Source organism: Ammospiza nelsoni, chromosome 31, assembly GCF_027579445.1.
Source record: "Ammospiza nelsoni isolate bAmmNel1 chromosome 31, bAmmNel1.pri, whole genome shotgun sequence".
Taxonomy (NCBI): Eukaryota; Metazoa; Chordata; class Aves; order Passeriformes; family Passerellidae; genus Ammospiza; species Ammospiza nelsoni.
The window spans coordinates 2,930,738-2,947,344 of record NC_080663.1 but is presented as its reverse complement, the minus strand read 5'-3'; the positions used below and the strand labels follow the sequence as shown (position 1 = coordinate 2,947,344).

Below are 16,607 nucleotides of genomic sequence, written 5' to 3'. Positions count from 1 at the left end.
TGTGTATCCACCCCCTCTGGTTTAAGGTGGGTTCCTTCCAAATGGGTAAAGCCCTATGTTCCCAAGGTCTCAGAGAAATCTACAGAAGCACCCCAGGTTGCTCATGCTGCCTGGAGAAGAAAACGCCGCACGCGTTCTCTGGAGGAATTTCCACTTAAACCTCCTATCTGGAATAGTTTATAATATATGTTTGTTTCAAGTTTTTGTACCAGTTTAGATCCCACTGTTCGTGTGTAGCCTCGAGACTCCATGAGACCGAGCCTGCTTCTTGTCCTACTCGTGATCATCCCACCTGTGACCTCCTGCATAGTTCCTCAGCCCAAACCACATATGGACAAAGGCTCTCGGACATCAAGAGAGAAACTGACAACTGGCTGAATGGACTGTTCAATGGCTGGGGAATCTCGGGCTAGTTGGGATCTATTCTGAAAACTGTGTTTTTACTGCTGTTTATTTTAGTTATTGTAGTTTTTAGCATTGTTTTTGGACTAAACAAACACAGTCCTCTTCTTTTTAAACAAAACTAGGGGGAGATGTTGTGGTGTGCTGTAATGTCCCATTTTGGCCTTCCAGGTCACTTTCCCAGGTGTGCCTATACTCTCTCCCTTCCCCCTTACCCCCATGCTGAGTGAGTCCTGTCACTCAGACTTAGCATTCCAGCAAGGCATCGTCTGGTTGGTCAAGTTCAAAGGATGCCACTCAGGCCCAGGGGTCATTGGCCTGTCTGGGTGTCATCTTCCACTGGGACCCTGTCCCTCTCACCTGGTTGGTGGCTCACCTGTACCTCCCCTCCCCCTGTCCCTGAGCTTAAAAAGGTCATCAGACCATGCGGTCGGGATTCTGTTGGAGCAGTTGCTCACGTTCAGACCTCTGTAACCATGGAATAAACCTCTGGACATTAAACCCTCCAGCGGAATCCTCTCCTTTTTCTCTTCACCATCGCCTGAAGCTATTCCTCCTGAGGTGAACGGGGTTCCAACAAGCCTGGACTTGTTCAGTGCCCAGCTGCAACCACCAGCTAGCCAAGGTATCTCTGGGGTGACACGCCGCAGTTGCTGCCTTTGGCCCAGCAGCGAGGGTCAGACTGGCCCAGGCACAATCTAACTGGTAATATTGGGAGCCTTTTTTCCAATAGAAATTGTTTGATGACTGGCAATGGCTTTTGATAACTATTGATGGACTTTTCTGCAGCAAGTCTGTTTCAGGACTGTCACAGACATTTTTTCATAAAATCCTTTCTTTTAGGATTATCCCTTCTGGGAAGCTGAGGCCCCAGAAGAAGAATGTAAACAATTGTTACCGGCTGCTGTGAAATTTGGCGGGTTGCCCCTGTGATTGGCTCATGTTCCATGTTTACAATTGGGGGCCAATCACAGGAGCAAGCTCGGGGACAGATTCCCTGGACACAGAACTTTGTTATTTATTCTTTCCTATGCTATTCTTAGCTTAGCAGCTTCTGCAATCTCTTTCCCTTCGTTTTAGCATAGTCATAATGTATTATATATCATATATTAATAAATCCAGCCTTCTGATCATGAACCAAGATTCTCATCCATCTCTATCACCCTGAGGAAACCTCATCAAGTCGCTGTAATACAGGGCCAAAAAGGACTTGCAGATATGTCAAAGAGGAACATCCTCAGTCCATGGACTTTTTCTGAAACTCAGCTGCTTGGACTGGAATTTTCTTTGCATTGTTTTTTTTGCATTTTTTTTTATATTGTAAGATTGTTTTGGTGATTTGATAGAATTGTATGTTCTACAGGTGAAGAAATTCCCTGCTCATTCCACACCAGCACTTGAGTGAGGTTTTAATTGGCAACAGATAACCTGTTAAGTGTTTGTTCTTTCCTCTGCATATGCACAGCAGACAAAATTACAAACACTTTTCTTTTTAATTAAATTAAAGAGCTAACATGTCACAGACATTTTTTCATAAAAATCCTTTCTTTAGGATTTTTCTCCCTTTTGAGAAGCTGTGGCCTCAGCAACAAAGTGTTAAACAATGGTTATCTGCTGCTGTGGAATGTAACAGGTGGATCCGTGATTGGTCTCCTGTGGATGTTTGGATTTACTGACCACTCACGGCAGAGCTGCTCTCACTTTCTGCCGGGACACAGCTCCTTTGTTATTCATTCTTTTATATTCTTAGCTTAGCTAGCCTTCTGAGAACTTTTCCTGCTTTTCCTTTGTAGTATAGTAATAATGTAATATATATCATAAAATAATAAATCAAGCCTTCTGAACATGAGCTCAACATTCTTGTCTCTCTTTACACCCTGACGACCCTTGTGAACACTGTGACAGGTGGGGCTTTGAGGCTGAGCAGGTTTTTTTCAGGAGTTTTCCACACCTTCTGAGGATATTTATAGGGGGTTCTTGAAGGTTTCTTGGGACATTTTTGGCTTACCCTTAGCCAAAGGCTGCGTTTACTGCCTAGGGTTACGGTTACAGCTAGGGTTAGGGTTTTGAAACCACAAAGTCCAGAGCTCCAGGCACACTGCAGCTGCAGAATGCATCCCAAGGGAAACACAAAACTGCCACAACATGACTTCCACCACAGCTTTTTCATTGGAATCAGCCTCAGTGAGAGTGGCCAGCTGGCTGCTGAAATTCTGCAATGCTCAGGATGCCTCCCAGACCCAAGCTGGCACCAGTGCCAAGTTGGGCTGGTTTAGCAGTGCCAAGTGGCTCCTCCAATCTGCCATCAGGGACCTGATCCAGTGAATTTTGTTTCCTAGGGAAAAGGGCAGCATTTGTCTTAAGGAGTTTCTGGTCTGGAGTGATCGGGTGCCTTCTGAAATTCCACATTGTGCAGGATGCCTCCCAGACCCCACCTGGCGCCAGTGCCTATTCAGACTGCTTGGACAGTGCCAAGCACCATCTGCAAACTAACATCAGGAACCTGGGATGGTGTTGTTTCCAAGGGGAAAGGGCCGATATTAATGTTCAGGAACTTGTGGCCATGCCTCTGCTTGTGTTCTGATGATGCCAGAGCTTCCGGAAAACTGCACCTGGGTATGGCATTCCAGGGGGAAAACAAAACTTGCACAACAAGGCTTCCACCACAGGTTTTTCCTTGAAACCAGTCCTAGCCTAAGATACTGTTTACTGCCTAAGGTTAGGGTTAGAGCTAGGGTTAGGGTTTTGAAACCACAAAGGCCAGAGCTCCAGGCACACTGCAGCTGCAAAATGCATGCCAAGGGGAACACAAAACTGCCACAATGTTGCTTCCTCCACAGCTACTTCCTTGGAACCAGCCCTAGCCCAAAGCAGCTTTTGCTGCCTCAGGTGAGGGTTAGGGTTATGCCTAGGATTAGGGATCCTAAATATACAAAGCCCAGAGCTCCAGTAATTCTGCAGCTGCAAAAGGCATGCCGGGGGGTACACAGAACTGCCAAAACACAGCTCCTTCTCCTTGCCTCCCACGCTGGGCCCCAGGCTTCGTGCTGAAATTCCACATGGCTTAGGATGTCTCCCAAACCCAAGCGGGAACCATTTGCCACTCAGTCTGGTTTGGCAGTGCCAAGTGGCTCCTGCAATCTGCCATCAGGAACCTGGGTAGGTGAGTTTTGTTTGCCAGGGAAAAGGGCCGGCGTTGGTGTTCGAGGTCCTGTGGCCCAGTTCTGGTGCTGCTGCTTTTCCTCTTCGTGTTCTTTCCGGTTCCTCCTTCCCACGGCTCCTCCTCCTCCTCCTTCTTCCTCCTCCTTCCTCCTCCTCCTCCTCCTCCTCCTCTCACTCCCCCCAGGCCCAGCCCCCACCCTTTGTCCCCCTCCCTTTGCCCAAATCCGTCCCATCGCCCCCCCAATCCCTCCCCATCGCCCCCCAGTAAACAGCCCCAGGGCCAACTGGGAAGCTTTATTGGGAGCACTGGGAGCAGGCACTGGGCGGGGGCAGAGCGCCAGTGAGGCTGGGGGAAACACGGGACTCCCCAAAAACCAGCAGAGCGGGGACGGAGCGGGGGGTCCCGGTCGGGCCCGAGCCCACGGGGAGGGGCTGCGGCGGCCGCCGACTCAGGAGCTCTGTGGGCAGAGAAAAGGGGGTGACACCGGGCTGGGGGCCCCGGCGGGAGTGCACACGCTCCGTCACGGGGGGGGGGACGCCACCCCCGGCACCCGCCCTGACCTTATTGCGCAGGGAGAAGCCAAGCCCCAGCGCCAGGAAGACGAAGCCCAAGACGAAGCCCCCGATGCCCGGCAGCATCTTGCTGCTGGCGGCGTCCGGCGGCATCTCTGGGGGGTCCGCAGGGCTCAGCACCCCTCTCACTGACACCCCGAGCCCCTCCCAGCGCCCTCCCTGTGGCCCCCAGCCCAGCCAGGGCCCCCTGAAACCTCCCCCCGATCCCTTTTTGGCCTGCCCAGGAGCCACCAAAGCCCCTCCCGTCCCTCTCAGCATCCCACAGCCCCCTCCCAGTTGCCCCCAGCACCCCAGGACCCCCAAAGCCTCTCGCAGTGCCTTGGCAGCCCCAGCAGGACTCAGCCAGAGCCCTCCCAGGCTGTGCCCAGCACAACTGAGCTCATGGGGAGCTCCGCTTTGCCATCGCCGATCTCCTTCCAGCCCCTCCGGGCTCACTGCGATCCCTCCCAGTCACACGCAGCACCCCCAAACTCCCTCACAGTCACACGCAGCACCCCCAAACTCCCTCCCAGTCACACCCAGCACCTCCAAACTCCCTCCCACAGCCCACCCAGAACCCCCCAACCCCATCCCACCCTCCCCAGCATCCCCCAGACCCCTTCCCAGCCCTTGCCCAGCCCCCAGCCCCTCTCCCACTTCCAGCCCGGCTCTCTCCAGCTCCCTCCCAGTGGCTCCCAGCACAGCCCAGCGGCTCTGCCAGCGCCCCCAGGGGCTCCCCCGTACCCCAGTGCCGCCTCAGGGGCTGCTCCAGGCTGACGTGCTCCACCTGGCAGCTGTAGCTGAGCCCACGCCGGGGGGGGGGTTTCCAGCAGCACCAGCAGCTGGTAGGTCCAGTCCCCGTTGGGGACCACGTCGGTGGCCACCACGTGCTCCGAGAGCTCCTACTGGCCCTGGAACCACCTCACCTGGATGGCAGCAGGGTAGAAATCCATCACGGAGCAGAGCAGGTGGCCGGAGCCGGGCAAGGAGCTCGAGGGGGGCACCAGCGAGATGGACACGCTGGGGGGCACTGGGAGAGAGAGAGAGCAGGGACATACTGGTGTCAGCTGGGGGACACTGGAAGAGAGAGGGGAGGGCTGGAGAGGGACTGGGAATGGACTGGGAGGGACTAAGTTTGCGCTCAGAGAAATGGGAGGGGATGAGGATCCCTGAGTTTGAGGATGGTTGTCTGGGAATGAACTGGGAATGGACTGGAAATGACCGGAGTATAAGTGGAAGAGACTGGGAGGGATCTGGGAATGGACTGGGAGGGACTGGCATGGAACTGGGAATGAACTGCGCAGCACTGGGAGGCCGATTACAGCGCGGGACACTCGGGGCTGCGAGTCTGCCTGGCAACAGATGAGTCATTAGTGCCACGCGATATGATTTGATGAAAAGCGACAGCTTTCCGCGTCGCTGAAATGGAAGCGCGTGGGGGCACTGAGAGGGACTGAGGGGGACTGGGAGTTACCGGAATATGACAGGAGGCCCCGGGGATGGGCACAAGGAGGGCTGAGGGCCCTGCGGCTTTGCCCAGGGAGGTTTTGAGCGGCTCCAGGGTCATTGGCAGGGCAGGGCCCGAGGGGACACACTCTGCCCCGCGCTCACCTCCGCGCTCCGTGAGGAACGGGGTGCACACCTCGTAGCTGAACCGGCAGATCGTGTCCACCGCAGTCCGTACGTACTCCAGTGTGGCCGGGACACTGTTCACGTACCTGGCAAACCCCTCCCCATAGCGGGTGAACCCCACAAAGTGCCCCACGTCGCTGTCGAACATCCTGTACTGCTGCCTGTTGTAAATGTACCTCTGGATGTATCTCATCTTCTCGGTGCCGTTAATAAAGCGACACTCGGCCTTTTGCATGTTCTGGAACATCCCTGTGAGAGCAGGCCAAAGCTCAGGGAGTGCACTCCCAGCACCCCTGTTGCCTTCTCAAGGCATGGCGACCTGGTTCTTAGTCCGGCACAGTGGCCCAAAGCCCAGGGTCACTCAGTCCATATGCTCCTGACAACAACGTGGTGGACAGCAAATGGTGTTTATTGAGGGGTCAAAGGGGTCCTTTATAGCTTGGGCAGTCAGTGTCATTTCCTTCTGCTCACGTCCGGCTGGATGCGGCCAGGCACGGAGCAAAGGTCTGACTGCAGGGGGGGTGGTGTCCTGACTGACCGTACAGCCCGAATTCTTCCACTCACATGTCCCTAGCTCTCCACATTTCCCCCCTTCCTCATGATTATTAAAAATCATATAAAGTTATGAAATGTAGAGGTTACAAAATTTCCATGGGTTAGTAAAATTAGTATAAAATTTTAAGTGTGTTAGTAACTGGCACTCCTTAAAGTAATTGTCGGCACTCAACATAATAATAATAATGTTAACCGTTTCTAAACGCCTTTTAACAAATAGCACCAGTTTGTTTAATATGCAAGGCCTGAAGATTAGGGTTAGTAAGATTATAGTGAGTGGGTCTATTAGGATAGAAATCAGGGTGGTGAGCCATGGGAACCAGTTGAACCACGACTCGAACCAGCCCTGTTGAGCTTCTCTGTCCATTTTTCTTAGGTTTAGCCGATTTCTCAGTTCGGCCATGGAGTCTTTGACGACTCTGGTGTGGTCTGCATAAAAGCAGCATTCCTCTCTCAAGGTGGCACACAGGCCTCCTTGCTGCATGAACAAGAGGTCCAGTCCTCACCTGTTTTGGAGGACAACCTCTGAGAGCAAGGAAAGGGATTTTTCTAGGGAAGAGATGGATTTCTCGATCCTTTTCAAGTCCTCGTCGACAGTTATCTGCAGTTGTGCCAGTCCTTGATGTTGTGTTGCTAGGGCCAAGATGCCTGTGGCAGCGCCGGTAGCTCCTAAACCAAGGAGCATTGCGATGGTGATGCCAGTTATCACTTCTCGTTTGTGGAGCCAGTCGGGTTCCTCGAACAAAGCGGTACACCTCTTCTTCCTGGTGATACAAGACTCTGGGGACAATTAGAACTTGGACACAAAAGTCAGTAGAATCATCGAATTTGTCAAGGAGTACACATGAGCTTACCCCGGATTGTTGACAGACCCACATTCCCGATGCAGCTGGGATCACCCACTGGAACTTCCCTCCCTTAAGTTTGACGAATTCCTGGAAGACGTCACCCATCTGCTTTGCCAAGGTTGCATTGCCAAAGCATTTGCCTTGGCCCGTAACCTGACTTAGGGTAATGCCTCTCTGGGGGGTGTCCCATCTGCATTGGCGTGGATTGTCTGACTTTGAGAAGATGAATGGGAAACCGAGGGCAACACCTTCATAAAAAGGGGGTTGTGCATCATAGCATAACCAGCATGACTCTGTGAAGTTTGGGTTGGATTGGTTTAACGATAAGAAGGTGGCATTTAACACGCTTAGGAATGGATTGGAGAGGGTTGGTTTGGCTAAGAGATCGGATGGGGAGGTAAGTTTTGGCATCTGTGTTTTGCCGCTAGAACTACCATTAGCTGCGATCCCCTTCCTGGGTCTACTCATTGCTAGAACCGGATTGGGTCCGACCGATTGGAATATTGGAGCTGGGAGTCTGATAATTTGTACGTTCGCCCAGATGCAGTGAGAGAGATGAAAAAACGCTGTCCACACTTTGCCCGTGGCCCAGCCATCACGGGTCGGCTGCAGGATTGTCATTATATAGCCTGTGCAGGTGTGCTGTTTCCAGCCTTGGGGCGAAATCGCGTACCCATCCATATCGAGTTTTGGTTCGAGACAGCTGTGAGGAGTATACTTAATTTGCAGGAACTTATCAGGCTGTTGTGGTTTCCATCTATTGCTTGTCACAATAGTTTCGCACCCCCAATACCCACAATATCCATACCCTGGGTAATTGCAGTAACTTTTTCCTGGGTTGGAAGCAGGGCACCAGTAGGTCTGAAATAATGTTGCCTCCTGAAATTTGGGGTGCCCTGTATGCGAGGGAAAAATGACTTTTAGCTGGAACTCGAAAGATGGGGTGTCAGCTGTAACAGTTTCTTTGATGACCCCCTCACCTGAGAGATGGTGTAGAACCCACTTGAACAGCTGGTGAGGGTAATGTTTTGTGTCTGCCTGTCCTCCGCCTACTAACCCTAGAAACAAGATCACACAGAGATACCATTGCTGCTTTGATTTTGATGGTGTGAGTTTCTCAGGTGATGTCGGGTTGCTCGGTGGTCTCTCTCTCTTTCCCGGTAGTGGGGCATATGAGTTGCGGGGGCGTCCAAAGATCCAGTCCTGCAAACAAAGTCTCACAATTCTCATGAGTTTCACTCTGAAGGTCTGGTTTAATAGATTTGAGTGGACACCATTTAATGTCCCCATCCTTTTCAATGGCCACATATCCCCGCCCCATGAGCACTAGTCTCCAACCTTGTTCCCACTCCCCTAGTTCATTTTTCATCACAACCCGTGGGCCTTCCTCTAGTGCTCAAGTGGCCCAGTGTCTCTGGGCAGGACTGTTTGTTTCATCCCCCCTAGGGAAATGATTTAACGCTAGCAGCGCAGTTGCTAGTATGCGCACCTGGTCACTCGGGGGAATGGCATTGGTGAAGCCTTCTGTCTTTGCTAATACTTCCAGCTTAGTTTTCAGAGTCTGGTTTGCTCTTTCGACGATGGCTTGTCCGGTGCTGTTGTATGGGATGCCATGTACCAAGGCGATGTTCCATTTCGAGACAAATGCTTGGACCGTCTTTGAGATGAAGTTTGAGCCGTTGTCTGTTTTGATTTGTTTTGGAACTCCAAGCCATGCCATGGCTGTTAGCCAATGTTGGATGGTCGCTTTGGTCTTGAGATGCTGTGTGGCCACAATCATGCCGCTGTATGTATCTACGGTAACTGCAAGCCATGCTTGGGGTTTCAACAGCTGGCATTGTGTAAAGTCTGTCTGCCATATTTCTGAGGCTTTGAGGCCTCTGGGGTTGACGCCACTCGACCACAGTGGTGACTTCTGGCAGTGGGGGCACGTGGCGATGACGTGCTTTGCGTTCGCGGTAGAAATCCCACACTTTTTTGCAAGTGCTTTAGCTCCGATGTGAAGGGATTCGTGCAACTGACGAGCTTCTTTCAGTGTCCATACGCCTTTTGCGGCGGCATCAGCCTTGTCGTTGCAAATTTGGTAGAATCCTTTGATCGGGTCATGGCTGTTGATGTGGATGACTGATATGGTGCCTTTCCGTGAATAAAGTGCTTCCTCCAGCATCGTTGCCACTGTGGACACTGACACATCTGGTCCGGACATGGCTAGGCAGAGCTTGGCCACAAATATGGAGTCAGTCACAATGTTAAGCTAGCACTACGGCTGCTGCTTCAAGCTGTTGGACCGAAAGCGTGGGGTCGGTTGTCTTGACACATTGCCACTGTTCTCCTGACTGCCATACTGCCGCTGCGGTGGAGGTCTGCGATGATGTGTCCGTGAAGATGGTTGGTCCTGCCCGCGGTCGGTCGATTACTTTTGGTGGGAGGTCGATATCGATGACCGGGAGCAGCCGAGTCCAAGGGGGTTTTGCCGCCTAGCAAATCTCTCCTCCAAAGCCTGCAAGGGCCATGGCTAGATATTCCAATATTGTTGTTGACTGCGCGGAGAGCTGTTTGCAGAAGGGCAGGTATATCTTGGAAGGTTCAATGCCCAGATGTCTTAGGGTGAGTTTCCTGCCTTTCATGATGAGGCTGCTGAGGCACTCGACTCCCGGGGAAAAGGCACGTGACGGTTTCCCCAAGACCACCCATAGTATCGGTTGGGCTTTGTGGGGGGGTCCTTGGGCTAAGGCTCCCACTCCCCCCTTTTTTGTAAAGTGGACATACAGATCGACTGAGGCATTTGAATCCCATCTGGTGAGCATGCTCTCTGACATCTGGTGTTCGATGAAGTTGAGCGAGCTTATCGCTTCCGGTGTCAGGGTTTTCTGCTCCCATGGGTTCTGCCCTTTCACAAGGTCATTTAGAGGGTCCATGATCTCGGGAGGAATCAGGACGATGTTGTGGAGCCACTGTAAGGACCCTACTAGCTGCTGCATGTCGTGGAGCGTCTTGATGTCTTGGCGGATTTTCATCTGAGGAGGAGTTATGTAGGAGCTTGTGATTCCCACTCCTAGGAAGGTCACACACGGTCCCTTTTTTATTTTCACACTTGCTACTTTGAAGCCATTTGTCTTTAAGGTCTCGGAGATGGTTGATACCAGCTGGTCTACTTGTCTTGTTGATGGCACGGCGATCAGGATGTCATCCATGTACTGCATGATGGTCACAGTCGGATTGCTCTGCCGGACTGGTGCTAGCGCTCGGTCTACTGTGATCTGGCAGATAGTGGGAGAGTTGACCATTCCTTGGGGCAACATCCTCCACTGGAAGTGTAGGTTGGGCCACTGGCTGTTCAGAAAGGCGATGGAAAAGGCGAACCGCTCCTTGTCATCTTCGTGCAGGGGAATAGAAAAGAAGCAGTCTTTGATGTCGAGCACTGCACAGGGTTGTCCTCATCGAGTTCATGGGCAGTGAAGTTTGTACGGGGCCCATAGGTTGGATTCTCTTGTTCACTTCCCACCGGTCGTGCAGGAGACAAAAGCCTTCACCAAACCGCTTAGGTATTATGAAGATCGGGGTGTTCCATGGGCTCGTGGAGGGTTCTATATGATTCTTGTGTAACTCACGGCTAACTAGGTCAAGGAGAGCGGTCATTCGAGGTGTTGACAAGGGCCACTGCTCAATCCACAGTGGATAGACTGATTTCCAAGTCAGCTTGATGGGCAATGGCGGGTATGCGACCAGTGGCCCTTAGAATAAATTTGTCACCCTAACGTCCAGCAGAGCTAGGGCATCCCTCCCCAACAAGGGTGGGCAATCTGACATAACATATGTAGTGAGGGTGGTAGTTCTTCCTGGTCCTCTCTCGGTGCAGAGGGTTATTGCTACTGGTTAGGTGCTTTTGTGGGCTCGGGACAGCCCTCCAACTCCACCCACCATGAGGGCTTCTTCTAGATTCCATGGTAGAGGCCAGTGTTCTCTGATATCCCCTTAACCCATGCAGGAGCACTGTGGCTCGTGATTTTATATGCCGCTGCTCTCTTTCTGTTAAAACCCGAATCCGTGTTGGAATCGTCCTCTGAGCACCTTTCGAGCCCATCCCAGCTCAAGTGAGAGTCCAAGCTGGAAGTCGATTGGCCGGACGTTTCCGGGCTGCTCTGCTGTTTTCTCGGGCTCTGACCCCGCCCCTTCTTGGGGGGGTGGGGCCGTTCCCTCCCCTGGGCTCCCCCCGCCTCCTGCTGGGGGAGGTCCTTGCCCTATAAGGACCTAATGTGAATTGAGCGCTCTGATTGGTCTTACGCTCCTTCTTGGGGGCCACCCCTCCTCCCCGCTCACCCACGCTTGCGCTGTTCAGCGAGCCTTCTGCATTCCCGTCCCCCGTGTCATCTTTCCAGCCCTGGTCGCGCGCTCCGGCGCCATTTTCAAACGCATATGGTGGGGGTGCCTTTTTATCAACCGCTTCGGGGTCCGATATCACAGCCGCATTCCGCGCCTCCTCTGCTAGCCCCTGCCAAAACGTCCGCACGCACTTCCCCCCCTCCGATGGAGAGTCTGCTCGCTGAGGGGGTTCCAGCGTTTGCGCCTCCATGTGCCCGACCGGGTCAAAGTCCTCCGCGGTTTGCGTCACTGCCCCTAACCCCAGCTGTGGCGTGGCTAATAAAAAAATTCACATGGCTTTCCAGGTTTCTTGCTCTTGCCGAGCTTTTTGAAAAGCCTGGATAATTCTGCCCCACGATTTGAGGGCTTTCCCTGAGCCTGAGGACATGGTTTCCTCGGCCAGAGCCTTTGTGCAATTATCCCAAATCTCTGGATGGAGAATGTCTACCGGGCTTTCAATAGCCCCAAGCTTAATCAGTCTCGGTAATGCAAGACATAAATCTTTAAGCTTACACTCAATACCCCACTGCGCATGGATCTGACTTACGACCTTCTCAATAGCGTCCATGCTCCTTGCTGGTCCGGGGGCGTCCCCCCCGCTGCACTAGGCCAGCTGTGCAGCCGCCAGTTCCTCGTCCAGGCGATTCCCGAACCCCAGGTGGTGATCATGTCCCACCTTTCGGCACCAGATGTTGCCTTCTCAAGGCGTGGCGACCTGGTTCTTATGCCAGCACGGTGGCCCTAACCCCAGGGTCACTCAGTCCATATGCTCCTACACCAACGTGGTGGACAGCAAATGGCGTTTATTGAGGGGTCAAAGGGGTCCTTTATGGCTTGGGCAGTCAGTGTCATTTCCTTCTGCTCACGTCTGGCTGGGAGCGGCCAGGCACAGAGCAAAGTTCTGACTGCAGGGGGGGGTGGTGTCCTGACTGACCATACAGCCCAAATTCTTCCACTTGCATGTCCCTAGCTCTCCACACACCCCCCAGCAGCAACCCAGAGCTGCGGGGGCCACCCTGGATCCCCACTCTGCACCCCCTGTGCCCCACGGCCGCCATGGGACCCTCCTGTCCGCGCTGCCGCTTCCTCTTTGCCGCCCTTTCCCCATTTCCTCTTTCACATCCACTCCCCTCCCGCCTCCGGCCGCTCCCAAATCACTTTTGGGGTGCCATTTCACCACAAATCCCTCAATCCCCAACAGTTCAGGATCAGTTTGGGGGCCCCCCTCCCCTTTTCCCCCCTTCCCCACCCTCCCCCACCCCTCAGTCCCTCCCGCTCTCCCTTTGGGGGATGCCCTCCTCCTCCCCATCCATTCCCCCTCCCTTCACCCCCTTTTCCCCCTTCTCCCCCCCCCCTCCCAGCGCCTTCCGCCCCCCCGCTCACCCGAGAGCTCCGCACCCGTACCCGGGGGGGCTCCCAGCACCACCAGTGCCACCAGCGGGGCCCCAGCTGCCGCCCCTCGCCCCATGGCCGGGGCCGGGCAGGGAGCAGCAGCCCCAAAGCAGCCGCGCTGCGCTGGGAGCGCCAGTCCGGAGCAGGGCGGGCTCGGCAGCGCCGCGCGCTCTCATTGGCTGCCGCCGCTTCTGGGCAGCGATCGGCCACGGGCTCTGCCCGGCAACCGATGAGGCAATCCAATGCCTCGAGCTCTCATTGGCTAAACCGCCTTATGCCTGCGCTGCCATTGGCTGAGGCATTTCCGGGACGCTGCAGCCCCGGGATGGGGTTTTTTGGGCAGGGGGAACCTTGGGGCGCTGGACAGGTGGGGCGGGGATGGAGAGGCGCGGGCTGTGCTGGGCCAGCCAATGAGAGCCGCTCATTTCACATTTAACCCCATTTTTTGGGTTACTGAGCTCGTTCAGGATTTTCTGTTCGGATCCCTTGGTCCCGCTGTCCTGGTTTGAAAAGGAAGTGAGTTTTTTGGGATGCTGTGGTCAAATCAATCAGGGCTCAGATTTGAATATTGGCGGCTAGTGTGGCCCCCGTGGACATGGATTCACCTCTGAGAACACAGGGGGCTTAAAAGCAGAGAACTCCCAGGGGAAGCTCTCTTGGTTCCGGTGGGTGAAAGGTTCAGAGCTGCCCTGCCCGGCTGCGAGCTGGGTGCGGGAGGGGAAGCCAAGCGGCCGGGTGAGGGGAGCCGGGCCTTGGACAGAGAAGGGAGGTGAAGGCCCCTGCAGGATGGAAGGGTGGAGGAGCGCTGAGAGGCATCGGGCAGCGGCCCCAGAGAGAGAGAGAGAGCCGGTGTCTGTGCCTGTGCCACCTTGAAATTTGCTATCTTGTGCTGGCAGCACAGCCGAGAAGGAGAAAGGGTGCAGAGAGAAGGTGCCAGGCAGGGCCAGCGTGGGAGTTCTGGGCAGGAAGAGCCCGAGATTTTAACCCTTTTCTTGGATGATGGAAACCTTAAAAATGCTGATCCTCCTGGAGTTGAATGAGAAGAGAGACATGGATGAAATAGGAGAAAATGGGCAAGTGTGATGAAAGTCCGTGTAAGTGAAAGATGTCAGAAGAAGTTGAGAAGAATCCTAGGTGGGAGGAGACGATGGAGTGGCCTTTGGCTGGACTTTTCTTGCATAGCCATGGACAGAACCATTTTTCCTGTGACACAGAGACTGCATTTAGAGGGAGGAAACGGCTTGGAACCAAGAGAGTGCAGGGATGTGATGTGCAGGAGTGGCATGAACAGAGATGGATGAGGAGGGTGGTGGTGCCCTCTGCCTTCAGTGAGGAAGAAGATCTTTGTTCTTGAGACCACTCGGCCCCAGGGGGTGAATTTGGGAGGGACAGGTGTCCCAAAAGTGAGAGACTGTGCTCATTTTTGGAACTGGGCAAAGCATCCTTAAAAGGGGAACCCCAGAAGCAGCTCTGGTCCATGTGCAGTGGTGAGAGCACTGGGCATGGAAGGAAGATGTCACCATGGCAAATGATCCCCGGGCGGTGCGATGTGTGACATGGAAACACAAGAGGTTTCAACTGTGTTTCTTGGGGAAGCCTGTGGCACAAGAGGGACTCCTCTCTCCTTGATGAACGTAGAGTTGATTATCTGAGGGGTGGTGATGGACTGACAGTTGGTGACCTGAGGGGTGGCAACTGAATTGCGTGTCCAAGGTTTTGTCTTACTGTGATGTATTGGGAATTTGGTTGGGGTGAGGAGGAATGTTTGGAAGGTTTTCATTTTTTCTGTGTGTTTCTTTTATATATTCTAAGTTAATAAAGTTTTTTTCTTTGTATTCCAAAGCTGGAGCCTGCTTCGCTCTGTTCCTGGTCACATCTCACAGCAGACACCAGGGAGAATGTATTTTCATGGGGGCACTGGCTGGCTGCTCGTGCCAGTCCATCCCCTTGGCCAGAAGGCATCCGCTTGTGTTTGGGCACGAGCTGCTGGCCACAGCCAGACAGGCAGCACCCGCAGCATTGGCCATCAGACGCTGGGCTGATGTTTTCATCCAGAGAGAAAGAAAAACAGCCAGAAGCACACAAGGCAACTTGACCGTATCTCTGTAAGAATGTCATTGTCCTGTGAAAGTCAATAGTGGATGGTGGTTTTGTGCTGCAGATAATCACTTCCGAGCAAAAATCATTCCAGGAAGGGACAACAGCCTCTGCCTTCTGACAGATACCAAGTGTGGCCACCAATTGCTCCAAGTGCTCCTGCCAACAGCCACCGGCAGAAAAGATCACATAGACCCCAAGGCACGCTGGCTTTGGCTGTCCTCTGGCAGGGATGTCCCCTGGGGCCACGGGTCTCTGTGGCAGGAGAGAGGCACCAGCATTGGCAGGCCTTGGAGATGGCAAATCTCCTTTGGCAGGGACTCTTCCACAGCTGCTGCTGCCAGCGCTGCCCAGGGGACAGAGCAGCATTGGAGCTCTGGGCCACAGGTCCCGTGTCTGTGTCACGCCCCTGCGAGTGTGCCGGCCACCCAGCCCCGGGACTGGTCCCAAAGAGGCCGTGGCAGGGCCTGTGGAAGGCCCCGGTGCCCTTCCTGCTCTGCTGCGCTGGCAGCCATGGGGGCTCATTCTGCTGCCCTGAGCAGGCAGAGCAGAGGAGCAGCTGCTTCTTGTTTGGGCCGTTGCTAAAGTTCCTGCTGGGCTGTGTCTTCAACACTTGGGGCAAGGCCTTGCCTGCAAGCTGGGGCAGTTTGGGTGGGGTGGGGGTGTCCCCAGGGCACGTGGAGGTGTGTCCTGGGGCTCTCTGTGACACAGTGCACCATGGTCACCGTGGAATGGAAAGGGACAGAGTGTGCAAGGGTGACCCTTTGTGACACGCCGTGACGTAGGTGCTGGCGGCGCCACGGCCACGGCACAGTGCTGGGTGCACGTGACGGGACAGGACGGGACAGAGCAGTGCTGTGAGGAGCCCCCACACAGCCAGCTTGTTCCTTGCTGACCCAGAGCTTTTCCCAGGCGTTCCCTGTGCAGGTGACCTCGAGGCCAGGCTGCGGGACTCGGGGACGTGGAGCATTTCCCAAGCGTCTGCCATCCCTGTGGCCGGTGCCCTCGAGGACAGACTGCGGGACTTGCAGTCCTATTTCTTTCCTGAGACTTCTCTCTTGCTGCTGCCCTCGAGGACAGACTGCAGGACTTCCTGTCCTGTAGCCTTCCCGAGGCTCCTCTGTTGCAGGTGCCTTCAAGGCACGACTGCAGCACTTGCTCATCTTCAGCCCTTCCGAGGCCTCTCTGCTTCAGCAAGCACTCCTAACTGCAAAGAGTGACATGGAGCAGAGAGCCCCCAGCGTGCCCAAGCTGGCCTGGCTGGAGGAGGCAGAGGCTGGAGCTACCTCAGCACAGCAGCCTGAAGAACTGGAGCAGTTCCAGCTGCTGCAGGAGCGTGAGTGTCAGTGCTGGGCTGCAGGGCTGGTGCCTGTAGCCAGCTTGGCCCCATCCCATCCCATCCCATCCCATCCCATCCCATCCCATCCCATCCCATCCCATCCCATCCCATCCCATCCCATCCCATCCCATCCCATCCCATCCCTGTGGACATATCCATGGATAGGAGAGAAGCTGGGCTGGAGCCCCTGGCAGCCGTGCTCCATCCCCCGGGGCATCCCGAGGCTCTCCCTGCCTGGGGAGCCCAGGGCTGGGCTGTGTTCTCTG

The 16,607-nt window shown here is 54.4% G+C and overlaps 1 pseudogene; it reads right to left on the bottom strand.

The window, feature by feature from the left end:
* Positions 1-3,858: 3,858 nt before the first annotated feature.
* On the bottom strand, positions 3,859-13,041 carry LOC132085528 (class II histocompatibility antigen, B-L beta chain-like; annotated as a pseudogene).
* Positions 13,042-16,607: the final 3,566 nt, after the last annotated feature.